Source organism: Tachysurus fulvidraco, chromosome 14 (genome assembly GCF_022655615.1).
Source record: "Tachysurus fulvidraco isolate hzauxx_2018 chromosome 14, HZAU_PFXX_2.0, whole genome shotgun sequence".
NCBI classification, from domain to species: Eukaryota; Metazoa; Chordata; class Actinopteri; order Siluriformes; family Bagridae; genus Tachysurus; species Tachysurus fulvidraco.
This window is the reverse complement of record NC_062531.1, coordinates 23,449,618-23,470,129: the sequence shown is the minus strand read 5'-3', so window position 1 is coordinate 23,470,129 and position 20,512 is coordinate 23,449,618. Positions and strand designations below refer to the sequence as shown.

The 20,512-nt window shown below is 46.4% G+C and overlaps 1 long non-coding RNA gene and 1 pseudogene across 1 annotated transcript; one reads left to right on the top strand and one right to left on the bottom strand.

The window, feature by feature from the left end:
- Positions 1–663: 663 nt before the first annotated feature.
- On the top strand, positions 664–18,487 carry LOC125146326 (annotated as a pseudogene).
- Positions 8,542–9,334, bottom strand: LOC125146320. The gene is made up of 4 exons (XR_007144772.1): positions 9,272–9,334; positions 9,072–9,162; positions 8,885–8,993; positions 8,542–8,734 (listed from the first exon to the last, which is right to left on the bottom strand). It is a non-coding gene; the product is annotated as an uncharacterized LOC125146320 (long non-coding RNA).
- Positions 18,488–20,512: the final 2,025 nt, after the last annotated feature.

Sequence of the window (20,512 nt, the reverse complement as noted above, 5' to 3'; positions counted from 1 at the left end):
TAGAGGGCTCCTGTGCAGATTCTTCAGTTTATGATCGGTTAGTAGGACAATGTCCTGCTTTAGGTGTAAAGATGGATAATGTGAATGTTCCATGTTTAGTGGACACGGGTTCTATGGTCACGACTGTGACCGAGAGTTTTTTAATAAGTATCTTTCTCATGTAAAAAAGCAAGAGTGTGAGTGGCTTGGTTTAAAAGCTGCTAATGGGCTTGATATTCCTTATATAGGTTATATGGAATTAGACGTGAATGTTTTAAATCAGTGCATTCCAAGGCGTGGTATTTTGATTGTAAAAGATCCTATACATACAGCATTACAAACTCGTAAGACCATCACTACGGGTATCTTGGGGATGAATGTTCTGAGGGAATGTTATCAGAGTCTTTTTGATCAATATGGGGCTGGGTTATTCCAGACCCCGCTAATACAATCAGCCACTCCGGGGTTTCGGCGTGCACTTAGGCAGTGTGAGAAAACTGAGGCCGTTCTTAATTCAACAACTGCATTTAAGGTAAAGGTGTTAGGAGATCAGCCTGTTTGTATCGCTGCTGGAACTCTTTCTATGGTACCTGTGACATGTCCCCAGTTTCCTTTAGCAGAATTTTTGTTGGAGCCTTTGGGCCCAGAAGAAGGTACCCTCCCTGAGGGGATACTTGTCTCCCCAGCACTCCTACAAGCAGAGTACGGTACATTATATGCTCCTATTACGAATGTTGGTTCTTTGGACGTTTGGCTTTTTCCACGGAGAGTGGTCGGTACAGTGCAGGTGGCATCAGTGGAAGTGGAGGCCCCCGCCCCTGTGGCCTTTTCAGTCAGCCAGACTGCCTCAGAGCGTGTGGCTTATATAGCCACTCAACAGGTCTTGATGGACCACACTGTAGAACGTTTGGAGTTTCCTTCATTCGAAGGGTTAACTGAAGAACAAGCCATGCAAGCAAAGTCTCTTCTTCTTAAGTACTCTCGTTTGTTTTCTAAAGATGAGGGAGATATAGGGTGTACTGAGCTGATTGTTCATGAGATTCCGTTACAGGATGATATTCCTGTTCGCCAGCCCTATCGTCGCCTTCCTCCATCACAGTATGATTTAGTAAAGAAACACATTAAACAACTGTTGGATAGTCAAGTTGTTAGGGAAAGTAGTAGTCTTTTACTCTTCCCCTATTGTAGTAGTGACTAAGAAAGATGGAACTATCAGGTTGTGCGTTGATTATAGGCAACTAAATGCAAAAACCCGTAAGGATGCCTATCCACTTCCTAGAATTGAGGAGTCACTAGATGCATTGTCAGGTGCGAAGTGGTTTTCCAATCTTGATTTGGCCAGTGGCTATAACCAGGTACCAGTGGCGGAGAAAGATAAGTTCAAAACAGCTTTTTGTACACCTTTTGGCTTATTTGAATTTAATCGTATGCCATTTGGCCTCTGTAATGCACCGGGCACCTTTCAGCGCTTGATGGAGCGCATGTTTGGTGATCAGCGGTACCATTCAGTGTTGCTCTACCTTGACGACGTGATTGTGTTTTCCTCTTCTATTAGTCAGCATCTGAAACGGTTGGAAGAGGTGTTTTCCAGACTTGAACGACAAGGATTGAAGATTAAGTTGTCCAAGTGTAATTTTTTTTCAGAAAAAGGTTAAGTACCTAGGACACGTGGTGTCTGCTCAGGGAGTGGCAACTGATCCCGATAAGATAAGGGTGGTACGGGAGTGGAAACGTCCTATACAATTGGCTGAATTACGATCGTTTCTTGGATTTGCCAGTTATTACCGTCGCTTTGTTAAGGGTTTTGCTTCTCTAGCGGCTCCATTGCATCAGCTGGTGAATCGGATGAGTGGGCCCAAACACAAGGGTAAAACCCCAAAGCTTCCACTAGGGTCAGAGTGGAATGAAGTGTGTGAGAATGCTTTTGAATCCCTGAAATTGCGTTTGATTACTGCCCCAGTCCTGGCCTATGCTGACTTCACTAAGTCTTTTGTGTTGGAGGTAGATGCCAGCTATGGAGGGCTGGGAGCTGTACTTTCTCAGGAGCATAATGGAAAACTTCGTCCTATTGCGTATGCTAGTCGGGGGCTGAGGCCCACCGAAAGAAACATGGATAATTATAGCTCCATGAAGCTCGAACTTTTGGCAGTGAAATGGGCAGTAACCGAAAAGTTTCGAGAATATTTGTTACGGAGTAGCTTTACTATTTTTACCGACAACAATCCACTAAGTTATCTCCAGACTGCAAAATTGGGTGCGGTGGAACAGAGATGGGCTTCTCAATTGGCGTCGTTTAATTTCACTATAAGATATCGCCCAGGTCGTAGTAATGGTAATGCAGATGCCCTGTCGAGGCAATATTTAGAGAGGTTTGCTTCCGGGACTGACATTCCGCCCGTTTTGGGGGAGTCTCCGTCCAGAGAAGCATGGAGGGAGGTGGAGTGTAGGGAAGTTGTTGCCTTGGCCGGGCGGACGGTTGAGGACCTTTCTTTGCTTCAGGAAATTGATCCAGTGATTGGTCCAGTGTTAAAGTTTTTTAGGTCTGGGTGTCAGCCTAGATCAGAAGAGCGAAATGTGATGTCAGCAGGGAGTAAGGAGTTGTTGCGGCACTGGGATCGGTTAAGGGAGAAAGGAGGTGCGCTGCATCGTGTAATACGACTGCCAGGAGAGTGTAAAGAGACCTTCCAGGTTGTGCTTCCCCAATGTTTGCAGGATGAGGTGCTTCAAAGTGTGCATGATGGCCATGGGCATCAAGGCATTGATCGTACTTTCCAGCTGGTTCGTAGTCGGTGCTTTTGGCCAGGTATGACAAAAACAGTAGAACAGTGGTGTCAAAAATGTGAAAGATGCATTTTAAGTAAGGCAGTCCAACCAAAGATTCGGTCATTTCAGGGTACGCTTCAGGCCTCTGGTCCACATGAGGTCTTGGCTATAGACTTCACAGTTTTGGAGCCAGCAAGTGATGGTCGAGAAAATATACTGGTTTTTACAGATGTTTTCTCCAAGTATACTCAAGCTATTGCGACCAGAGATCAGAGAGCTAGTACTGTTGCTCAGATGTTGGTGCAGCAGTGGTTTCATCGTTTCGGACCACCAAGTCGAATTCATTCGGACCAAGGGAGGAATTTCGAGAGTATGGTGATTCAGCAGTTGTGTAAAATGTATGGTGTCCAAAAGAGTAGGACCACTCCCTACCACCCTCAGGGAAACTGGCAGTGCGAAAGATTTAATCGCACCCTCCATGATCTGTTGCGGACTCTGCCACCAGCACAAAAGAGACACTGGCCCCGTCATCTTTCGCAGGTTGTTTATGCGTATAATACCACCGCCCATCATGTGACTGGCATGACTCCTTATTATCTGATGTTTGGATGTGACCCTAGACTCCCAGTGGATTTCCTTTTAGGGAAGGGTGTTATGGAGGATAGTTTTGGTACCATTGAGGACTGGGTGCAGGGTCATCAAGAGAGTTTAAGGGTAGCACATAGTCATGTAAGGCAACAGTTGCAAGTTAAAGCAGAGAAGCGGAATAAACCACACAATGAGAGAGTAAATGATAAGGGATTACAAGAGGGACAGCTTGTGTATCTGAGGAATCATGTTAGGGGAAGGAATAAAATTCAGGATTTTTGGGACCCATGTGTTTACAGGGTGGTCAGAGGTCCTTGTGGACACGAGGCCGTGTACTCCGTAAGACCGGTATCAGGGGAGGGCCCAGTTAGGACAGTGCATCGGTCAGAATTGAGGAGTGCTATACAAAAATCAAGTATTGATACATCTGATTTGCCAATTGGACCGGGTACTGGAGATTTAGCTTTGAGTTCCTCAGTGGATGAGGAGGAGACATTTTGGGGGCCTCTTGTAATGGTGGAAGATCAGGTAGACGATGTTGATCACCTAGATGAGCTAATTTTAGTTCCTGACTCAGTTGCGACGGAAGAGGTAGAGCAGCCACAAAGTCCGGGTCCCTTGCGGCGGTCTAGTAGGACTTCTGCTGGTTGTCATTGTAACCCTTACAGATTGCCCCGTTCTGTGGTTGCAGAGCAGTCAATTAATAGTGAATAACAGTTTTTGTTGATTTTTTCCTTTTTTTTTTTTTTTTGTTATTGGGGCAATGACAAGAATTCCAGGGGGTGGATTGTAGCAAGGTAACAAAGAGGGGCGGGGTCTCTAACCCTATTACGGATTGCCAATAAGCCACGCTTATTTAAAGGACAGGCGAAAGCGAAGGGCGGCTGGGGTCCTGTTAGCAATTGCCCGGTGCTCGGCTTGTAGCTGTGTGAGACCATTAGTCCCGGTATATTTCCCCCGGTATAAGTATTTTACTGTTTTTAGCATGTGATAGTTTGAAACTCAGGATCATTGTGGATTTGTTTTGCCAAGGTATGTTTTGTTTGTTTTTATTTGCTTTGTTTGTGTGTTTGGTTATAAGTGATGTATGCAAATGATTTAATTTATTTAGAATGTGGGTTTGATGTTCGGGACCACCGTGCAGTTGGCTGGTTGGTTTCGTTTCGTTAAGGTATGTTTAATTTTTATTTGGTTTGTTTATTAGAGTGTGACTGGTAATAATTAAATGGCCTATTTTGTTATAGGTTGTTGGATGATAGTGACTAGTCGCTGTTCTCTTTTGGGTTTTCTTTTTTGTACAATTGACTGCTCCCTGTTGTGAATGTATGTTAAATCCCTAGCCAGCTGGTGTTTTGTTTCTTTTCGAATTATTAAGTTTGTGTAATTTGGTTTAATGGTTGGCTAGGGGATTTTGTTTTTATTTTTATTTTTCCTTTCTCTTTTTAAGTACATTTGATTTTCTGTGTCTTCCTGTACCCTTTTGGGTATACCCCTTGGGTAGCTTCCCACCAATTTGTGGGGAATCAGAGACGGGGATTGATAGAGCCCCAACAGGTTTTGTGTGCTTAATTGTGTGATGTATTGATATTGAGGGTGCATTATTAATGATTTGTGGTGGGTTTATGGGGTGGAGATTGCTGTGCTCATACAGTTTGCAGTGAAACTACTCTTCCCTGTAGGAAGCTCTATTATCTTTTGTCTGCTGAGTATACCATCTGAAGGAGGCTGCTCTGGGGGACTGTGTCCGGTCAGGGTGAACGACCCAAATTATTTTTATGTTCTGTTAAATAAAGTTTAATGTGTTTTCTATTTTATGCTTACTGTGGTGGATTTTCTTTGTATGCACCTGAGTTCCCTGGGCATTCGGGTTGCTACATTTAGGACACAGAACTTCATTCTAAAAATCTTTCCCAGTAAACAAATGCATAGGCCTAATGTAAACATACCAACTATTCAGCTTGGACAGACAATTATTTCCTGAATATTCATAAACATTTATCCTTAAATCCACATAATGATGATAAACATATATTTATATATTTTATCCAGAAGGCACAGTAATTTATTTGATGGCATATTTGCCTTGCACCTCTAGTGTTGGGATTCTCACCTTCACCCTATGTATGCAGAGTTTGTTTGATTTCCCTGTGCTTCAGGGGTTTCCTCTGTATACTCTGTATATTATTTGATTTTGAACCAGTCGAAAGATATTTGCTGTGAGCTTGTTGATGTCTCTAAACTGGCCATGTGTGTACCTTGCCCAGTGTGTCTCCCGCCTTATGATCATATTTTCTTGTCCTGTTTAGAACTCTGGCAACTGCATTTTGAACTAACTGTAGTCTACTTACTTAAGATGTAGGACAATCACCTAGTAATGCATTACAATAGTCAAATCTAGAGGTCATGAATGCATGAACTACAACTCAGCATCAGATCCAGATAGGATGTTTCTTAGCTTGGCAATACTTCTAAGATGGAAGAAGGCTGGTTTTGTAATATGGGCCATATGATTTTCAAAAGACAAGTTGCCGTCTAATATAACACCCAGGTCTTTCACTGTTGAGCTAGCAGTTACAGTACATCCCTCTAAATGGAAGTAAGTCCAAACCAGTCTGGAACCAGTCCAAAGATATTTGCTGTAAACCATTTATGTTGTGCCTAATTTAGATTTTGCTCTGTTTAGTCTTATTTGTTAATGGTGATGACACAACCTTGTTACTTTATGATTTAAGATACAACCTTTCATCACTCTCACCATAATTATAATGGCACAAGGACCATGAAATATAGGAAATAATATTTCGGTATATTCCCCCAGTACTTCGGTACTGGGGATATTGGATACTGCTTCATCCAGAGCCTCGTAGAACTGGTCTTTTTCTTCTGGGTTTGAGCAGAGGGTTGGGGCATACACGCTGAGAATTTTGGCTGGTCCTGATGATGTTGACAGCCGAAGAGCAAGGATCCTCTCAGTGCCCGATGACGGAGTCTCAATGAAGGCGACGAGTGTGTTCTTTACAGCGAAGCCGACACCGTGCTGCCTAGGTTCATCCGAAGGCTTTCCTTGCCAGAAGAAAGTGTAATTGGTTTCCCTGATGGTGTCGCTGCCAGCCAGTTGGGTGTCCTGAAGACAAGCAATATCGACATTCAGTCGGAAGAGTTCCCTGTCAATGACGGCAGTCTTCCGTGCATCGTTTACCTGCTGCAGGTCAGTGATGAATCCAGGACACAAGGTCCTGACGTTCCAGCTTGCAAAACGAAGAGCTGGAGTCTTCTTTTTTCTTCTTTGTAACTTGCCTGGTGCAGAGTTTGTAGCCTGCTTGTCGAGATAATTCTCTAAGCTCCACGCACCCAGTGAAGCAAGCTGGCTATGGCGGGACAGCACCTCATTGACTGGGGGCTGCCCAGCTTTAGGAGGGCGGTAGCTGTCCAATGAGACATGGTGATCTTTCCCACCATCGAAAGCAGCCCCTGGCGCCAAGCTCTACGCCAAACAAGCTACGGCTTAGAACCGGTAGACTGCTGCTTCCCGTGTTGTGTCGACGCCAGAGACGACGCTGGAGTGTCCTCTCCAGTGGAGCTACAAAGCCTGGGAAAACCAGAATAGGGAATCAGCTGTTGCCCATGCAGCAGATCCCCCCTCTCCACACAGCTTGTGAGCCCAAGGCAACGACTATGTCGATACAGCTTGGCACCAGCGGCGTTGCAGGAGTTGCCGGATTCACTTTGAAAACAATGTCGGACCGCCTTAGGGACTCCGTCTCCGGATTTTCTGTCGGGGTTTACTCCCTTAGCCTTCCCCATGAGTGGGTATAGCCGCAAGGCAGTGAATGTTTGAGATCAGAGTTTTCCTTCTCCTAGATGAGCTACCACCCCAGGTTTACGAGCCCCATCTACCCGAACTGATGATAAAAAACATTATACATGAATAACATTTTGAATTGTGTAAGATTTTGACATCTTCGGTAAGATCATCAGGGTCTTTCATGATTGCAGAAGAAATATTAATCTTCAATTTTTTCTGTATCGTAGTAAAGCTGTCCACTGGTGAATGGGTAATACTTGTCTAATAATGTAATTTGTATAACCCTAAACTTTTCTAATATATTTAGATGAACATTGGGACCCATGACAGCCAAACTATACTAAGATGAAGCAATACAAGCAAGAGATACAATCGTAATCAGAGCGCAGTAGTTGATCATTATCCACTTTAAGCAGCACTACATCTGTATTGTGATGAGGCCTTACACTTGATTGAAAGATATCATTTATGTGACTGCTGTGAAAGTAAAGTTTGACTGTTGAACTAGAAATAGACTGTCGAACCATTTCAAGGATACCAAAGATAAAGGCAAGGTTTAATTCTGACCTAGAGTTTGACAGCCAACAAGCGTCAAAGTTATTTTTCAATCATTGGTATAATAATCTGCTAGCTTAAATAGTTTATCTGTCAGAAATTAAATTACATTTAAGATAAATTTAAGTAAACTGAGTAAACACTGAGTTTCTTTTCTGAACTCTCGCGCATGGTTTTGCTGGAATAGTATCTTCAGAATCCCAAAATATGCTGTAGCATTTGTTGTGTATGTATCTTGTTTTTCTTTTGTTACTGCTTTGTCTTTCATTCACTAGTTCTTGGGCAATGACTGAGGTTTGTTAAATGAAAGGAAAATGGGGTTGTCTGCATGCGGGTGTTTTTTTAGTTTTTATCACTTAAACTATACAGCACACTCAGACTCTACATACTGTATGCACAGAAGACATTTCACTAGCATCACTAGCAGGCAGATCAAGTGATAGAGCATCTATAAAAAATTACATAATGTTAATTATTTTATTTAATGTTTTCTTATACTTTAAAAAAACAAGGCTGGATAACATTTATGGACATGAAAATGTTATGTCACTGCCAGGATTCACCACTACACCACAGCACCCATGAAACACCAGTTTGAAATTACACCCTTTAAATAATACAGACTTTATACTGCAAAATTGTGCTCCTAGCTAGTTGTAGTGAAGTGTTTTGGGTCTGTGTGTGCTTCCCTTTACCGTAGAAGTCGACGCCTTTTTTCCTCATCTTTAATGTCATTTATTACCCCAATCAGGATTTTTGTTCTTTTAATGTCTTCTAATGTGCTTTTCCTTTCATTTTATTAATAAATTATAGGTAGCTGCTGCTGCCCAAAAAGAAAACAAAAAACTGCATAATTTGCATAATGCATTGTTGCTTTATTTATCTTCATTATTTATTTCATGACATTGTATAAAATGAGTCTCATCATTTGATTAATCACAGTAACAACATGGAGACTCAAATCCGTCATTGTAAATTTCTGGATTTATTTTCCAGCGGTGCTGCTATTCAGGTTTCTTGCACTTTCCTGCTGCATCTCGTGTTCTGCAAATAAATATATGAGAAAACAGACAAAGAACTTAACAAAAAAGAGAATGCCAGAGGATTTGTAGATAATTGTGTGTTTAAAACAGTTATACAATTTACTAGAAATAGTCATCCTGTGCTTGTATAATGTCTGTTGTGTTTAATTACCCCATACAGCATTTCATAGTTCCAGGCATGCATGTGCAAAACTGACATTTGCTGTTCACCCACTTCTGTCCAGGACTGTACACTTTCTTTTCATCGGCACAAATGAGAGCTGAAAAAAGAAAAACATTATGGCATCTCAGTATGAACAGACATGAGCACAGCATGACATCTACATGTGTTTATTTACCTGTTCGCTGTTGCGTGCATTGAGCAGCGGCGGTCACAGAAATGACCGCAAACAGGACAAAACACAAGAGCACTGCCTTCTTCATCATGGACTGTCCAACAAAACAAGTAAATAAAGTAAATAATTATATCAGCATGACATGAAAATATATATAGAGCAGAATCACAAACAATCCCAATAATGTTGGAATGCACACTCACTGTTTCGAAGTTAAGTCTGGATGATCTGATACTCCAAAATCTGCAACTGAAATCTGTCTTTATATACTGCAGAAAAGGGGGCTGTAACATGCATATGTTAATATGACTTTGTTAGTCTAATTATAATGTTTATATAAGGAGTTGGTCTTTGTTTGTCTAGACTGGTAATAAACCACATGTTTGCCCAATTAAATTGTTTAGAAAAAGGGAACTAGGTGGATGGGGCTTGGTGGGAACACTATCCTTTATAATTTGAAACAAGGCGGCCTACAGCACATGCATTACTCTGAGATGTGACATCCCCAAGCCATACTCCATGCTGAGAAAAATGTACAGTTTCCTTCCTCAATGACTCTCGTCCTGTCGCACTCAAACCCATCGTTATGAAGTGCTTCAAGAAGCTCGTTATGAGGCACATCAAGACCCAGTTACCACCCTCACTGGACCCCCCTACAGTTTGCGTATTGTCCAAACTGCTCCACGGACGATGCCATTGCCACAGCCCTTTATTTAGCCCTCACCCACCTGGACAATAAAGACACTTATGTACGAATGCTGTTCATAGACTTTAGTTCAGCATTCGCTGTTCTGTGTATTGTCTTTCTTGTCTTGTCTTGTAATTTTTTATCTGCACTGTCCTTTGTCCTGCACTGTCTAGTTTGTCTTATTTGTATTGGGCTGCAATTTTGCCCCACTTTGCACAATTGCACTTTATATGGCTAAGACGTACTTACTACGTCCTTAGCTCTGTCTTTGCTTTCATGCAGCACCACAATCCTGGAGAAACGTTGTCTCATTTCACTGTGTACTGCAAGAATTATATATGGTTGAAATGACAATAAAAGCTCCTTGATTTGACTTGTAGCTCAAGTGTATTATAGTCTTTGTGAAGCAATGTATTTAACAGAGTAACAGTACATTGTACTTCATTACAAAGTACTTCAATGGCTTTAGGACACAGAACTTCATTCTAAAAATCTTTCCCAGTAAACAAATGCATAGGCCTTATGTAAACATACCAACTATTCAGCTTGGACAGACAATTATTTCCTGAATATTCATAAACATTTATCCTTAAATCCACATAATGATGATAAACATATATTTATATATTTTATCCAGAAGGCACAGTAATTTATTTGATAGCATATTTGCCTTGCACCTCTAGTGTTGGGATTCTCACCTTCACCCTATGTATGCAGAGTTTGTTTGATTTCCCTGTGCTTCAGGGGTTTCCTCTGTATACTCTGTATATTATTTGATTTTGAACCAGTCGAAAGATATTTGCTGTGAGCTTGTTGATGTCTCTAAACTGGCCATATGTGTACCTTGCCCAGTGTGTCTCCCGCCTTATGATCATATTTTCTTGTCCTGTTTAGAACTCTGGCAGCTGCATTTTGAACTAACCGTAGTCTATTTACTTAAGATGTAGGACAACCACCTAGTAATGCATTACAATAGTCAAGTCTAGAGGTCATGAATGCATGAACTACAACTCAGCATCAGATCCAGATAGGATGTTTCTTAGCTTGGCAATATTTCTAAGATGGAAGAAGGCTGGTTTTGTAATATGGGCCATATGATTTTCAAAAGACAAGTTGCCGTCTAATATAACACCCAGGTCTTTCACTGTTGAGCTAGCAGTTACAGTACATCCCTCTAAATGGAAGTAAGTCCAAACCAGCTGTAGGCTTGTTGATGTCTCAAAATTGGCCATGTGTGTACCCTGCCCAGTGTCTCCCGCCTTATGCCTCAAGTCCACTGGGATAAGCTCCAGCTTCCGTAGAAACCTGTATAAGAAGAGTAGTGTAGTAAACCATTTATGTTGTGCCTAATTTAGATTTTGCTCTGTTTAGTCTTATTTGTTAATGGTGATGACACAACCTTGTTGCTTTATGATTTAAGATACAACCTTTCATCACTCTCACCATAATTATAATGGCACAAGGACCATGAAATATAGGAAATAATATTTCACCTTATAAAACCAGATTCTTCTCATCCTCCTGTGATAAGCCTCCAGTATTTCATAGGCTGTCACCTAGATATCCTTCAGCTCAGAGCTGGTTATCCAGCAGATTTATTACAATACCTGCTCCTAATTGTTGAGCATGTTTCTATTAAAATGATTACGGACATCACTGTAATGATAAAAACATCTTCGGCATCCGTCCGTCTTCAAGAGACGATGGTGTAGCTTCCGGTTAAGGTGTCCCATCTGCACCTTCGCGAGTGGCTGAAAAGTCCAATCCTGGATTGACAGTCTCTGTTGCACTTGCTGCAGGTTAATGCTGATGCTTGCTGAGGCTGTTGTTGGTTTGCCTTCCTCCTGGCTCTCTTTGCAGCGAGATTTGTGTTTCTCACCACCTTGGCTTTCTGAGCGCCCTGTCTGAAAGCAAGACGCCAGGCAGGGCGGTCGTCAGCACAGCTCTCCCAATTGTTTACGTTGATGTTGGCCATCTTCATGTCCTTTTTGCAGACATCTTTGTACCGCAGACGTGGCCGCCCGGTCAGTCGCTGGCCATTCTCGTTGATCTTACCCCTTCCGTGCGAGCCGAGACAAGTGGGCCATGCCTCGTTTTCAGCTCCCACTCTCGCATTGAAGTCTCCTAGTAGGTAGAGGCCTTCGGTACTGGGGATATTAGATATTGCTTCATCCAGAGCCTCGTAGAACTGGTCTTTTTCTTCTGGGTTTGAGCAGAGGGTTGGGGCATACACGCTGAGGATTTTGGCTGGTCCTGATGATGTTGACAGCCGGAGAGCAAGGATCCTCTCAGTGCCCGATGACGGAGTCTCAATGAAGGCGACGAGTGTGTTCTTTACAGCGAAGCCGACACCGTGCTGCCTAGGTTCATCCGAAGGCTTTCCTTGCCAGAAGAAAGTGTAATTGGTTTCCCTGATGGTGCCGCTGCCAGCCAATCGGGTCTCTTGAAGACAGGCAATATCGACATTCAGTCGGAAGAGTTCCCTGCCATTACGGCAGTCTTCCGTGCATCGTTTACCTTCTGCAGGTCAGTGATGAATCCAGGACACAAGGTCCTGACGTTCCAGCTTGCAAAACAAAGAGCTGGAGTCTTCTTGTTTCTTCTTTGTAACTTGCCTGGTGCAGAGTTTGTAGTCTGCTTGTCGAGATAATTCTCTAAGCTCCACGCACCCAGTGAAGCAAGCAGGCTATGGCGGGACAGCACCTCATTGACTGGGGGCTGCCCAGCTTGAGGCGGGCGGTAGCTGTCCAATGAGACATGGTGATCTCTCCCACAATCGAAAGCAGCCTTTGGCGCCAAGCTCTACGCCAAACGAGCTACGGCTTAGAACCGGTAGACTGCTGCTTCCCGTGTTGTGCCGACGCCAGAGACGACGCTGGAGTGTCCTCTCCAGTGGAGCTACAAAGCCTGGGCAAACCAGAATAGGGAATCAGCTGTTGCCCATGCAGCAGATCCCCCTCTCCACGCAGCTTGTGAGCCCAAGGGAACGACTATGTCGATACAGCTTGGCACCAGCGGCGTTGCAGGAGTTGCCGGAGTGACTTTGAAATCAATGTCGGACCGCCTTAGGGACTCCGTCTCCGGATTTTCTGTCGGGGTTTACTCCCTTAGCCTTCCCATGAGTGGGTATAGCCGCAAGGCAGTGAATGTTTGAGATCAGAGTTTTCCTTCTCCTAGATGAGCTACCACCCCAGGTTTACGAGCCCCATCTACCCGAACTGATGATAAAAAACATAATACATGAATAACATTTTGAATTGTGTAAGATTTTGACATCTTCGGTAAGATCATCAGGGTCTTTCATGATTGCCGAAGAAATATTGACCTTAAATTTTTTCTGTATCGTAATAAAGCTGTCCACTGGTGAATGGGTAATACTTGTCTAATAAAGTAGCTTGTATAACCCAAAATTTTTTTAATATATTTAGATTAACATTGGGGCCCATGACAGCCAAACTATACTAAGATGAAGCAATACAAGCAAGAGATACATTCGTAATCAGAGCGCAGTAGTTGATCATTTACCACTTTAAGCAGCACTACATCTGTATTGTGATGAGGCCTTACACTTGATTGAATGATATCATTTATGTGACTGCTGTGCAAGTAAAGTTTGACTGTTGAACTAGAAATAGACTGTCGAACCTTTTCAAGGATATCAAAGATAAAGGCGAGGTTTAATACTGACCTAGAGTTTGACAGCCAACAAGAGTCAAAGTTATTTTAAATCTTTGGTATAATAACCTGCTAGCTTAAATAGTTTATTTGTGTCAGCGCACTCATCCGAAGCTCACCTTCGCGGCGCACTCTGGTGACGTCATTCCCTGTCGCATGACTTTTATACTCGGCACTGCTATTTAAGCACGCCGTTCATGCTAGATTCTCGCCAGATGATCTCTCGTCACTACGTTGCTTGTTGAGTCACTCCTGCCAGCCTCCGGTCTGAGCGTTATCTGTTCCTCGCGTTTTCTATTTCCGTGTGTATTTTCCCGTCTCGGATTACCTTTTTTCCCTGTCATTCCTTACGTGAGTTTTCTCTGCTGCCGGTTGTTTTGGTTCCGTTTTTTGCGCTCTGGTTATTGACATTTCGGATTACCCTTTTTCCTGTGTGGATTACTGCCCGTTTCTGATTGGATTATTTTTTTCAGCCCAAGACTTTGCCTGGTTACTTTCTGTGCATTTATGTTTTCATATATAGACATTTATTACTATCCTTTATGTTAATAAATTCTCTTTTTTTTGGACCCTGGCCTGCGTTCTGGCCTGGGTTCTCCTTCCCAGCACCCTCATCTGTTTCACTGATAGTATCATCTGGCCAATAATGAACCCAGCAGGATCTCAGGAGATGCAGTCCCAGCTCGACTCCTTGTCCAAATCCTCCGCTGCGCATGAGCGCCAACTCAAGGAGATAGCCGCATCCACCAATGAGCTCATTCGGCGCATGAGCATGCTCGCCACGACACAGGCCTCCTCGCCCTTTACGAGGCCACCTGCCCAGCCCCCCCAACCCGTGGTCGAGCAGAACATAAACCCCATTCGGGAGCCACACCTGCCCCATCCCGAGCGTTTTTCTGGTGAGGCGGGACTTTGCCGTGCATTTTTGATGCAGTGCTCAGTGATCTTCGAGCTTCAACCCTCCTCCTTCCCTTCGGATCGGTCCAAGGTAGCGTACGTTATCTCTTTGTTATCTGAGAAGGCCAAGATCTGGGCAACAGCAGAGTGGGAACGTCAGTCAGTCATCTGCTTCTCGTTCGATGCCTTTTCGGCTGAGCTGCGCAAGGTTTTCGACTCCACTCTGCCTAAGATGGACGCCACTCGAGCCTTGTTCGAATCATCTCAGGGGTCCCGCTCAGTGGCTGAGTATGCTGTGGATTTCCGCATGGCAGCTGGGGACAGTGGCTGGAACCCCACGGCTCTCTACGACGCGTTCTACCGCGGCTTGTCCCCCCAGGTGAAGGATGAACTCGCGGCCCGAGAACTCCCTCGAGAGCTTGACGACCTGGTTTGTCTGGCAACCAGGATCGATCGCCGTATCCAGGAACGAAGAGAGGAGGCACGCCCAACCCGTTCCTGGCCTCCCAGAACCCCGAATGCCAAGCCCCCTGTCGAACCAGACAGGTCATATGGGCCTCCCAGAAACCCATATGTCAAGACCCGCTCGGAGTCTTACAGATCACACTCGCCTCCACCTCCCCAGCCCATGGAGATAGGACGGCATCTCCTGTCCGCAGCAGAAAAGGAGCGGCGCCGGGCCCACGACCTCTGTCTCTACTGTGGCAAGGCAGGACACTTTGCCTTCGCATGCCCAGCAAAAGACAGGGCTCGCCGTTGACGGAGGAGCCCACGGCGAGCCTCTGGTGTTTAGCCTCCCCCAAGCCACTTCTCCGAGCCCGTTTCCAGATCAAGAGCCAAGAACATGATCTAGCGGTCTTCGTTGACTCTGGAGCTGACGCGGAGTTCCTTGATGAGGAGTTAGTGCGTCAGCTGGAGATCGAGACTGAACCTCTACCCGCTAGTCTCCAGGTACGGGCCCTGGATGGCCATATCCTTCACCGAGCTCGCTACCGCACCAAGCCCCTGCTGGTGTCCGTCACCAAGGAACACATGGAGTGGATCTCCTTCCTCGTTATCCCTTCGTCCCATGCACCAGTCATGTTTGGATTACCTTGGCTGCAGAAACATAACCCTCACCTGGATTGGTCCAGCGGCCGGGTCCTTGGTTGGGGGATCTACTGCCAGGCTCATTGCCTGACCACCTTGGCACCCCGCTCGTTATCAGTCAAGGAGGACCTGTCCCCCGATCTCTCTCTGGTGCCTGCTGAATACCATGATCTGGGTCAAGTGTTCAGTAGAGCTTGTGCCACTTCCCTACCACCACACAGACCTTATGACTGTGCTATCGACCTCCTGCCAGGCACTGCCCCCCCCCCGGGGGTGCCTGTACCACCTATCCAAGCCTGAAAGGGAAGCCATGACCCAGTATATACAGGAGTCCTTGGAGTCAGGCATTATCCGCCCGTCTTCATCCCCAGCCGGTGCAGGTTTTTTCTTTGTGGAGAAGAAGGATGGGACTCTACGACCCTGTATTGACTATCGGGGTCTGAACGCCATCACCATTAAAAATCGCTACCCGTTGCCTCTCATGGCCTCCGCTTTTGAGCTCCTTCAGGGGGCCACCATTTTCTCCAAGCTGGACCTTCGGAACGCCTATCACCTAGTCCGCATCCGTGAGGGCGACGAATGGAAGACCGCATTCAACACTCCCACTGGCCATTACGAGTACCGGGTGATGCCGTTTGGCCTCACCAATGCCCCAGCAGTATTCCAAGCACTGGTTAACGACGTTTTACGGGACATGTTAAACCTATTTGTGTTTGTTTACTTGGACGACATCCTCATTTTTTCCCGCACACCTGAGGAACACATCCATCACGTCCGTGCAGTGCTCCAGAGGCTTTTGCAGAACCAGTTATATGTCAAGGCTGAGGAATGTGATTTCCATGTCACGAAAACCACCTTCTTGGGTTTCATTCTGGCAGCAGGGAGTGTTCGGATGGATCCTGACAGAATCAAGGCTGTTCGGGACTGGCCCTGCCCTGGAACACGTAAGCAGCTCCAGCAGTTCTTGGGATTCGCTAATTTCTATCGGCGATTCATCCGGGGTTACAGCTCGGTTGCTGCACCCTTGCACCAGCTCTCTTCTCCTCTTCAACCTTATTCTTGGGGGCCTCAAGCCGAGCAAGCCTTCAAGAAGCTGAAGCAGCTTTTTACCTCTGCCCCCATCCTCTCCTTGCCGGATTCCACGCGACAATTTGTGGTTGAGGTTGATGCATCTGATACCGGAGTTGGGGCCGTTTTGTCTCAAAGGGACGTCAAGGACAATAAACTTCACCCGTGTGCTTTCTTTTCACGCCGTCTCTCCTCGTCTGAACGTAACTACACTATCGGCGAACGTGAGCTACTGGCAGTCAAACTCGCCTTGGAGGAATGGCGGCACTGGCTGGAGGGTGCGGAACTACCGTTTCTGGTCTGGACTGACCATAAGAATCTTGTATATCTCCAGACTGCCAAGAGACTGAAACCCCGGCAGGCTCGTTGGGCACTCTTTTTCGGCAGGTTTAACTTTGTGCTGTCTTATCGGCCGGGAACGAAGAATGGGAAGCCAGATGCTCTCTCTCGTCAGTTCTCCCCCGATCCCGTCGAGGCCGTTGCTGAACACATTCTTCCCCCCTCTGTCACTGTTCGGGCGCTTCGACTCGGGATAGAAAGAAGGGTTCAGCAAGCCGTGTCTAACCTGCCGGTCCCTACTGACTGTCCTGAAGGCAAACTTTATGTCCCTGACCAGCTCCGTTCCCAAGTTCTTCAGTGGTGTCACAACTCTCGGCTTTTCTGTCATCCCGGTTTCCCTCGGACCCTATCGGTTCTCCAGCGTCATTTCTGGTGGCCTTCGCTCAGACATGACGCACAGGAATTTGTCACTGCCTGCCCAGTATGTGCGCAACACAAGAGCTCTCGATCTCGCCCTGCCGGCCTCCTGCGGCCCCTGCCGATCCCTTGCAGACCTTGGTCCCACATCTCACTTGATTTCGTTACCGGCCTCCCTCTTTCTGATGGCTACTCCGCTATCCTCTCTGTGGTCGATCGCTTTTCCAAGCTCGTCCATTTTGTCCCCCTGACCAAACTCCCTTCAGCCAAGGAAACGGCGTTGCTCCTCCTCCAACACGTTTTCCGGCTCCATGGCATTCCCCGGAATATAGTCTCGGACAGGGGACCCCAGTTCACCTCCAATTTTTGGAAGGAATTCTGCCAGCTCTTAGGCGTCTCCATTAGCCTCTCCTCTGGGTTTCACCCCCAGTCCAATGGGCAGACGGAACGGCTCAACCAGGAGCTGGAGACGGGGCTCCGTCTCCTCTGTGCCGAGGATCATTCGTCTTGGGCCTCCAACCTTGTTTGGGTCGAGTATGCCCATAACTCTCTGCCTACTGCTGCCACGGGTCTTTCCCCTTTTCAGGCTGCCTATGGCTATCAGCCCCCATTATTCTCCACACAGGAGCTAGAAGCCTCAGTTCCCTCAGCCTTGGCCCTCGTGAGGCGCTGTCGTCAAGTCTGGAGAAGAGCCCGCCTCGCCTTGCTGAGATCTTCCCGGAGTTATGCTCGCTGGGCCAACCGCAGACGCCGCCCCGCTCCTCCTTACCGTGTCGGGCAACGGGTGTGGCTTTCCACCAAAGACCTCCCGTTGAAGATTGCATGCAGGAAGCTGGCTCCCCGTTTCATTGGACCGTTCCCTATATCTAAGGTTATCAATCCAGCTGCGGTCCGGCTCAAGCTGCCCAGAGTGTTTCGCATCCACCCCACCTTTCACGTTTCCAGGCTGAAACCTGTCCGGGCCTGTGCACTGGTTCCCTCCACCAGACCCCCTCCTCCCGCCCGGGTCATTGATGGCGGCCCTGCGTTTACTGTCCGTCGGCTCCTGCGCTCCAGACGCCGTGGGAGGGGTCTACAGTACCTGGTGGACTGGGAGGGGTACGGCCCTGAGGAACGCTCCTGGGTTCCGGCGCGCCACATCTTGGACCCGGACCTCCTCTCCCAGTTCCATCGTGACCACCCCGACCAGCCTGGTGGGACGTCGTGAGACGCCCCGTGGAGGGGGGGGTACTGTCAGCGCACTCATCCGAAGCTCACCTTCGCGGCGCACTCTGGTGACGTCATTCCCTGTCGCATGACTTTTATACTCGGCACTGCTATTTAAGCACGCCGTTCATGCTAGATTCTCGCCAGATGATCTCTCGTCACTACGTCGCTTGTTGAGTCACTCCTGCCAGCCTCCGGTCTGAGCGTTATCTGTGCCTCGCGTTTTCTATTTCCGTGTGGATTTTCCCGTCTCGGATTACCTTTTTTCCCTGTCATTCCTTACGTGAGTTTTCTCTGCTGCCGGTTGTTTTGGTTCCGTTTTTTGCGCTCTGGTTATTGACATTTCGGATTACCCTTTTTCCTGTGTGGATTACTGCCCGTTTCTGATTGGATTATTTTTTTCAGCCCAAGACTTTGCCTGGTTACTTTCTGTGCATTTATGTTTTCATATATAGACATTTATTACTATCCTTTATGTTAATAAATTCTCTTTTTTTTGGACCCTGGCCTGTGTTTGGGTTCTCCTTCCCAGCACCCTCATCTGTTTCACTGATAATTTGTTAGACATTAAATTACATTTAAGATATATTTACATAAACTGAGTAAACACTGAATTTCTTTTCTAAACTCTTGCGCATAGTTATATAGTCTACATCAGGGTTTTGCTGGAATAGTATCTTCAGAATCCCAAAATATGCTGTAGCATTTGCTGTGTATGTATCTTGTTTTTCTTTTGTTACTGCTTTGTCTTTCATTCACTAGTTCTGGGGCAGCTGGTTTTTTGAGTCTGTGTGTGCTCTTTGTGTTTGCCCTAGTTTATTATGTTTATAGTTATTTGTTTATATTCCCCCCTTTTTCCATTTTTAATAAATGTCATTTATTATTGTTTTTAGGATTTTTGTTCTTTTAATGTCTTCTTATGTGCATTTTCTTAATAAATTATAGGTAGCTGCTGCCAAAAAGAAAAAGAAAAAACTTTGCGTAATTTTTCGACTATTGGCCGAATTCTCTTCTCCAGTACCCTGGCATAAACTTTTCCAGGAAGGCTGAGGAGTGTGATCCCCCTGTAGTTGGAACACATCCTCCGGTCCCCCTTCTTAAACAGAGGGACCACCACCCCATTTGCCAGTCCAGAGGCACTGTCCCCAGCTGCCATGCGATGTTGCAGAGGCGTGTCAACCAAGACAGCCCCACAACATTCAGAGTCTTGAAGTACTCAGGGCGGATTTCATCCACCGAGGAACTTCTCAACTACCTCAGTGACCTCAGCTTGGGGGATCGACGAGTCCACAATTGAGCCTTTGGCCTCTGCTTTCTCAGGGGAAGACAGGTCGGTGTGGTTGAAGAGATCCTCAAAGTACTCCTTCCACCGTCTGAGAATGTCCCCAGTCAAAGTCAGCAGATTCCCACTCCCACTTTAAACAGTGTGTGCAGGGCACTGCTTCCCCCTCCTGAGGCACTGGTGGAGGGGTTTGCGTGCCTGAATGATCCTAGGAGCTATGTTGTTTGGGGCTTTCTGCCCCTGGTAGGGTCTCCCAAGACAAACAGGTCTGTGATGTCACCCGGTATGGCGCAACCGGGGCCCCACCCTGGAGCCAGTCCCAGGGTCGGGGCTGGCATGCGAGCGCCTGGTGCCCAGGTCTTACCCCACAGGGCCCAGCCGGGCTCAGTCCGAAGGAGGAACTGTAAGGGGCAATCCCCGGACACGGAATCTGGCTCTAGGGACATGGAATGTCACCTCACTGGAGGGGAGGAGCCTGACCTGGTGCAGGAGGTTGAGAGATACCGACTAGAGATAGTTGGGCTTGCCTCCACGCACAGCTTGGGCTCTGGAACCCTCTACTACTCTGGAGATGCCCGTGGTGAGAGGTGGCTGGATGGTGTGTGCTTGCTCATAGCCCCCCAACTCAGCAGCCATGTGTTGGAGTTCAGATGTGTCTGGGATAGGTCTCTCACTGTTATTTGGGCTTATGCGCCAAATGGCAGTGTAGAGTACCCGACCTTCTTGCCATGTCTGGGAGGGGTGCTGGAAAGTGCTCCGACCGGGGACTCCGTCGTTCTCTGTCGGCAATCCCCGAACCCGTTGGTGGACCCAAGAAGTAAGGGATGGCGTCAAGCTAAAGAA